A 7,029-nucleotide genomic window follows, 5' to 3' on the forward strand; every position below is an offset into this window, starting at 1 on the left:
TGTGTCTTCCCCGGGTTTGCCATAAACCTACTAACCACACTGACCGCCTGTGAAATGTCCGGACGAGTACACACCATAGCGTACATCAAACTGCCAACTGCACTAGCATACGGTACACGATCCATATGATCCTTCTCCACCGTAGTAGTGGGAGATAGTTTTCCCGAGAGCCTGAAGTGTGGTGCCAAAGGTGTTGACACCGCCTTCGCATTCTGCATCCCGAATCGAGAGACTACTCGTTCGATGTAACCTTTCTGATTCAAGTACAGTTTCTTACTTGACCGCTCTCTCTTAATCTCCATTCCCAGTATTTTCTTTGCAGCGCCCATGTCTTTCATCTCAAACTCTTGACTGAGTTGAGATTTCAACTTATCTATCTCCACCATGCTTTTAGAAGCAATAAGCATGTCATCCACATACAAAAGGAGATAAATAAAGTCACCTTCGCGAAGCTTCTTGATGTATACACAACAATCATAGTCACTTCTGCGAAAACCATGCTTTAGCATGAAAAAATCAAATCGTTTGTACCATTGGCGAGGGGATTGTTTCAATCCGTAAAGAGACTTCCTCAAACGACATACTTGATTTTCTTTACCTTCAACCTTGTATCCCTCAGGTTGAGCCATATAAATTTCTTCTTCCAAATCCCCGTGCAAGAAGGCGGTTTTAACATCGAGTTGTTCCAGCTCAAGATCACTGTGAGCAACAATACTCAATAGCACCCGAATAGAAGTATGTTTCACGATCGGTGAGAAAATCTCATTGTAGTCGACCCCTTCTTTCTGTGCATAACCCTTGGCCACTAGTCTTGCCTTATACCTTGTACCCTTGATCTTGGAAGAATCCTCTTTCTTCTTGTACACCCATTTACAACCAATAACAGACTTACCTTCGGGCAATGGGACAACCTCCCATGTCTTGTTCTTGTGAAGAGACTCCATCTCTTCTTGCATAGCAACCAACCAACTCTCTCTTTCCGCCGCGGTGATAGCTTGATTGAAGGTGACCGGCTCGTCGTCTTCCACCGAGAGTGCATATTCAACCACATTTGCCTGTCCGTAATGCCTAAGAGGTTTGTCTGACCCTAACCTCTGTACCGGCTTATATAACCGTTTCGGCCTAGTGTGTACCGAAACATCCCGCTGCTGTTGTTGTAAAACTTGTGTACCTTCCCCTTGAACCTCCTCATGATCGGGTTCATCAATTTCCTCATCCTGAGTATTATCCTGATGCTCCACCTGATCATGATTCCTAGAAACCCGTTGGTCTTCGGCTTCTACTTCCACTATTTGAGCTTTAGTAGACCCGACATCACCACAACTAGGCACCGTAGCTTTCGCCATAGCTGCCATAGATGACTCATCAAACACCACATCTCTGCTGATTACAAACTTCTTGTCTTCCGTACACCATAGCCGATAACCCTTGACTCCTGTAACATATCCTAAGAAAATTGCCTTCTTTGCTCTATTGTCAAGTTTGTTACCTTTAACATGGTAATAGGCCGTACAACCGAAAACCTTAAGTCTCCCGTAATCTGCATGTTCACCTGACCATACCTCGTAAGGTATGCCGCCATCTAAAGAAGAATGTGGAGACTTGTTCACAATATAACAAGCCATAGCAACAGATTCTTCCCACCATTCTACGCCTAATCTCGAATTGGAGCGCATACATCTAGCCTTCTCAAGTAGTGTACGGTTCAATCTCTCTGCGACTCCATTCTGCTGAGGTGTTTTTACTACTGTCCAGTGCCTCACAATGCCTTCCTGATTACAAAACTCCTTGAATGCCCCATCCGTGTACTCGGTCCCATTATCCGATCTTAACGTCTTCAGCTTTCGACCAGTTTTGTTCTCAACCATTGCTTTCCACACCAGGAACGTGTTGAATACCTCATTCTTATGCTTCAGAAAATAAAGCCAGACAAATCTCGAATGATCATCAACGAATGTAACAAAATACCTGGAACCACCCTTGGAAGGTAACTTTGCCGGTCCCCAGACATCGGTATGTACGTAGTGTAATACCTCTTTGCTCCTGTGCTTGCTTGAAGAGAACGTCACCCTTTGTGCCTTCCCGAACACACAATGCTCACAAAACTCCATGCAAGGCTTCTTCATGTCCTTCAACAAGCCTTTCCCGCACATCAGAGATAGACCCTTTTCTGACATATGCCCAAGGCGCATATGCCAAAGCCTCGTACTAGCCGTTGGATCCCTTCCACTGATTCCTACTGCTACATCTCCCGTAATTGTTGTCCCCAGAAGTTTGTATAAATTACCGTAACGAGTACATCTCATTACCACCGAAGAACCCTTAACGACTTTTATGGAGCCATTCTCTATAATTATCTTACAGCCGTTCCGCTCCAACACACCAAGGGAAATTAGATTTTTCCGCAAATCGGGTATGTGTCTTACGTCCGTCAATGTTCTCACCACTCCATCGTGCATCTTGATACGTATTGTTCCGAGTCCCACAATTTTACATATACTATCATCACCCAGTATAACTGTACCACCATCTATACTCCTATAGGTAGTAAACAACTCCCTATTTGGACACATATGGTGTGACGCCCCTGAATCAAGCATCCACTTATCGAAGATTTTCTCAGACACCTCTGTCACCGAGAAACATTCATCCGCCTCTTCTGACACATATCCCGCCTCTTGCATCTCTTGTTTCTCCTTGTAGCCTTCGTTCTTTTGCTTCAACTTTCTCTTTGGACAAGCCGCTTTAAAGTGGCCAAGCTCACCACAACTAAAGCACGTTTTCTTGAAAGAGCCTCTAGATTTGGATCTAGATTTCCCGCCCTTTCCCTTTCCCCTTTCATTACTCCTCCCCTCGTTACAAACAACCCTTGTGCTTGTTCTTTGTCTACTCCACCCGACGCCATACTGCTAGTAGCAACCTTACGAAGGTCATCCGCTAATAGCGAATTTCTCGTCTCTTCCATGCTTAGACTATCACCAACAAACATCAAAGTTTGAACAAGGTTCTCATAGGATTTAGGTAATGAAAGTAACAATATGAGGGCTTGGTCCTCATCCTTAACCTTAACATCAATATCCTTCAAATCTGAGATAATCCTGTCAAACCTATTCACATATTCCTGAATAGAAGAACCCTCTTCCATTCTACATGTGAATAATTTGGATTTTAAGTAGACCCGATTCGTTAAAGTTTTCGTCATGAAACTGCTTTCTAGTTTTAACCACACACTCGCCGCCGTTGTTTCTCCGTCTACTAGGAACGCCACGTCCCTCTCAAGACACAACATAATGGTAGCCCGTGCTTCGAGATCTAACTCTTCCCAATCCTCATCTGACATATCTCCTGGTTTCTTTCCCGTCAACGTCTTGTGTAATTTCTGCGAGATTAACAGATTCTTCATCTGCATCCGCCAATAAGAAAAATCGTTTTTCCCATTGAACTTCTCTATCTCATATTTCTCTGATTTGACCGTACCACTTCTCGATCCCATCTTCTCTTCGTTCAATCTCAACAAGGCTCTGGTACCAATTGTTAGAACTAAAAGTCGCGGAAGCTATCGAACCTATCCTAGAAATTGATCCGATAATGAAGATTAATCGAAAAGCTAAGCCAAAATCAAATATGCGAACAGAATTTAACGAGGTTCGGCTTAAAGCCTACGTCCTCGGGCGAACAAGAAATCTTTATTGAAGGATAGATGAAGACGACTAACACAACCCGCAAGGTCGTCCCAAGATGGTACCGTATAGAATTTAACCTTCTATACTAGATCTTCGACAACCGAGAAATTAAACACCGCTCAAAACTTTGAACAAAAAATTTCTCTCTCACTTGCTCTCTCTCTTTAGCTCTCTCTAAAAAAGAGTTGTTGTTGCTTGTGTTGGTGTGTTAAACAAGCACTCAATGCCCCCTATTTATATATATTATAAGCCGGTGGGAAAATTGGAAACCATCCAATTTTTGGAAACTAAATTGGAAACCGCCTATGCTTTGGAAAATTGGAAACCGCATAGCTTTGGAAACCGCCTCCAATTGTTTCACAAACCGCCTCTCTTCAATTGAATCCAAAACCGCCTCTCACAGTATCTATAGCTATTATCTAATGTTTTCGAATGTCTTTTTCTTTGTTAATGAAAAGAACAACAACAATGTTAGTGTTTATGTTGAATGAAGATTTGTGATAGAATGATGGTTAGTTCGAGTATATGGTGTTATATCCTTTATGTTATAGTTGTTATCTTTTCTTAAATCTCCAAAAAATAGTATTGGAGCTATGTTATCTTATCATTTCAACATTTTGAGAATCCAGGGTTTATGAAAAAAATTTGGGGATCTTGTAAGAAAAATGGCAAATCTGGTGCAATATCAAATACTTAGGTTAACAAACGAAAACTATGAACATTGGTCCATTCAAATGAGTTTAACTGTTGGGATCTCAAGATTTGTGGGATACTGTTCAAAATGGTCATGTAGAGCCAACTTTAGAAGAAGAAGATATTATAAATGACGTGCAAAAAAGTGTCCTTAACGATTCAAGAAGGAATGACAAAAGAACTTTGTTTCTTATATGTCAAGGGATTGATAGTTCTACATTTGAAAAAGTGTCCGAAGCAAAATCATCGAAAGAGGCTTGAAATATTCTCAAGAATTCTTTTAGAGGAGTTGATAAAGTGGTGAAGGCTCGTCTTCAAATTTTGCGTGGTGAATTTGAAAGGTTAAGTATGAATGAAGGAGAATTTGTCTCCGATTATGTTTCAAGAGTATTGTCTAATATTAACGAAATGAAAAGGTGTGGTGAAAATTATGATGATGTTCGAGTGATGGAGAAAATTCTACGGTCTTTGACACCTAAATTTGATAATGTGGTTATTGTTGTTGAAGAATCAAAAGACTTGGAATCCATGACAGTAGATGAATTGATGAGAACTTTGCAAATCCATGAACAAAGGGTGAATAGAAATGTTGCAACCTCTTCAAATTGTTCGATTGATCAAATGCTTCAAGCAAATAGAAGAAAAACAATATACACCTCTTTTTATCTCTCTATAAAATTTCTCTCTGTAAAAACTAGAGCCTCTCTCATTATTTCTTTGTCTTTCTAAAAACTCTCTCTCTCTCTTATTTTTTCATAAACTCATTCACTTATCTCCATCGTTAACATTATTAGTATGACTCCAATTACTCAGATCTATTGTTTCGATAACTTTTTTCTTCCAACTTCTTCTCCTTCATCTTCCAACCGTAACTTAGCATCAGTAACTTTAATCAGAATTTTCATTTAAACTCACTTATTAGTTTCTTGCTCCGATGACTTTGACAAAACCCTTCAAACTAAACAAGACTGCCCTTCACACATATCTTCCAAATTCGAGCGAACTCATCGACTTTAAAAGAAATCCTGAAACAAATTAGGTCAAAATCAAAAACCCAGAAATTAAAATCAATTTTTTGTCCAATTAAAAGGCTTTTAGGGTGAAATCCCCAAATTTAAGTTACAGTAGTGAAAGAAAGTGAGTTTAGAGAGAGAAAGACAGAGATGGTGGCCCCTGGGACTAGCTTTATATCTTCCTCCATAACAGATAAAGAATTAATAAAACAAAGAGCAACCTTTATATCTTCCTCCATAACAGATAAAAAATTACTATACTGAATTTGATGGATTTGACACAATCAAATAGAGAAGTAATCGAACTTACAACTTGATTTCTAGTTCTCGAGGAATCCCATCGAGAATGAAACCAGTTTCCCCTCTATTAAACCATTTTCCCAACCTTTTCGACAACAACCCAAAGATTATATCCTCTGGGACTAGCTTCTCTGGATTTGCTACCAGTCAGAAAACAACATAAAGTCGTTCCGACTTCCGAATCAAATCCCTAGATTTTCCCGTTCTCACAGTTAACTTTAGCCTAGAAATTCAGACCAAAATCAATCTTAATCGATAGAGATTTTTGGTTGATTTTAGTTTCATTAATGACTTCCTAGATATTCAAGGGTTAGGTTTACAACATAGAAAGAGATAATGAGAGGGTGTTTGATTTTTTAGCACTTATAAGTGTTACCACTTACTAAGTGATAGTAAGTAATATCACTTGTAAGTGCTATGACATTTGTTTTCTATCACTTCTAAGTGCTTGATTTTTATTTTTATATTAATTTTAAATGTCATAAAAATGAGAAGTTGTCTATTTTAACCTTAACGTATTTACACATACATTAGCATTTCATACTAATTCATTATGCTCACGAGTTTGGATACAAGAGAATTACGGTTTATGAATACTTTGTGATATTAGGACTTCATCCCCAAACTCAAAAGTGTCTTGGCGTTAACCGCCAATTCGCCTTTTTTTTTTGTCTTTTTCACGTTTAGTGGTTCGTGTGTGAATCGCACGCGTGATTCGTGACCAAACTGCCCCTCATACTATCCTCCATCTAATCTAACGGTGACCATTTCATCTCGTGATCAACGGTCAAAAGATAACCGAGAATTTTTTAATGTATCAAATCCAAAATTCAACTGCTTTCTAACCAAGGCATTACTCGCGAGAAACCTTTGGCTTCCTGAGTTTTAATCGTTCGTCATCGTACCAAGTAAACCCTAAACTGGTTTTGAGCTCGGTCACCACTATTCAAATCGAAATCGTTAGGGATTTCTTCCTGAATCAGTTGTAAAGTATTTTCCTCATTTGATTCTTCCTTTTGCAGCTCGTTTTGACTGAAGAAATAGCTTTATCTCTCTAGCCCTAAGTAATAATCAACCTAACTCTAAGGTTATTTAGCATGTATATTATGATGGGTTTAGGGTTTAGAGGCTTAAATGTTCATACAAATGGTTTCTTAGACTCTGTTTCTTTCAGAAGGGTTTTTAAATGTTCATACAAATGGTTAAATGTTCATACAAATGGTTAAATGTTCATACAAATGGTTTCTTAGACTCTGTTTCTCTTAGTTGTATATCATAGAAGGATTTTTAGACTCTTTCCATGTATATCATATAAGGGTTTTTAGGCTCTGTTTAGGGTT

The sequence above is a fragment of the Eschscholzia californica genome, unplaced genomic scaffold (assembly GCF_041429995.1).
Source record: "Eschscholzia californica isolate CP2 unplaced genomic scaffold, dmEscCali1.0.p SCAF_4, whole genome shotgun sequence".
Lineage (NCBI taxonomy): Eukaryota > Viridiplantae > Streptophyta > Magnoliopsida > Ranunculales > Papaveraceae > Eschscholzia > Eschscholzia californica.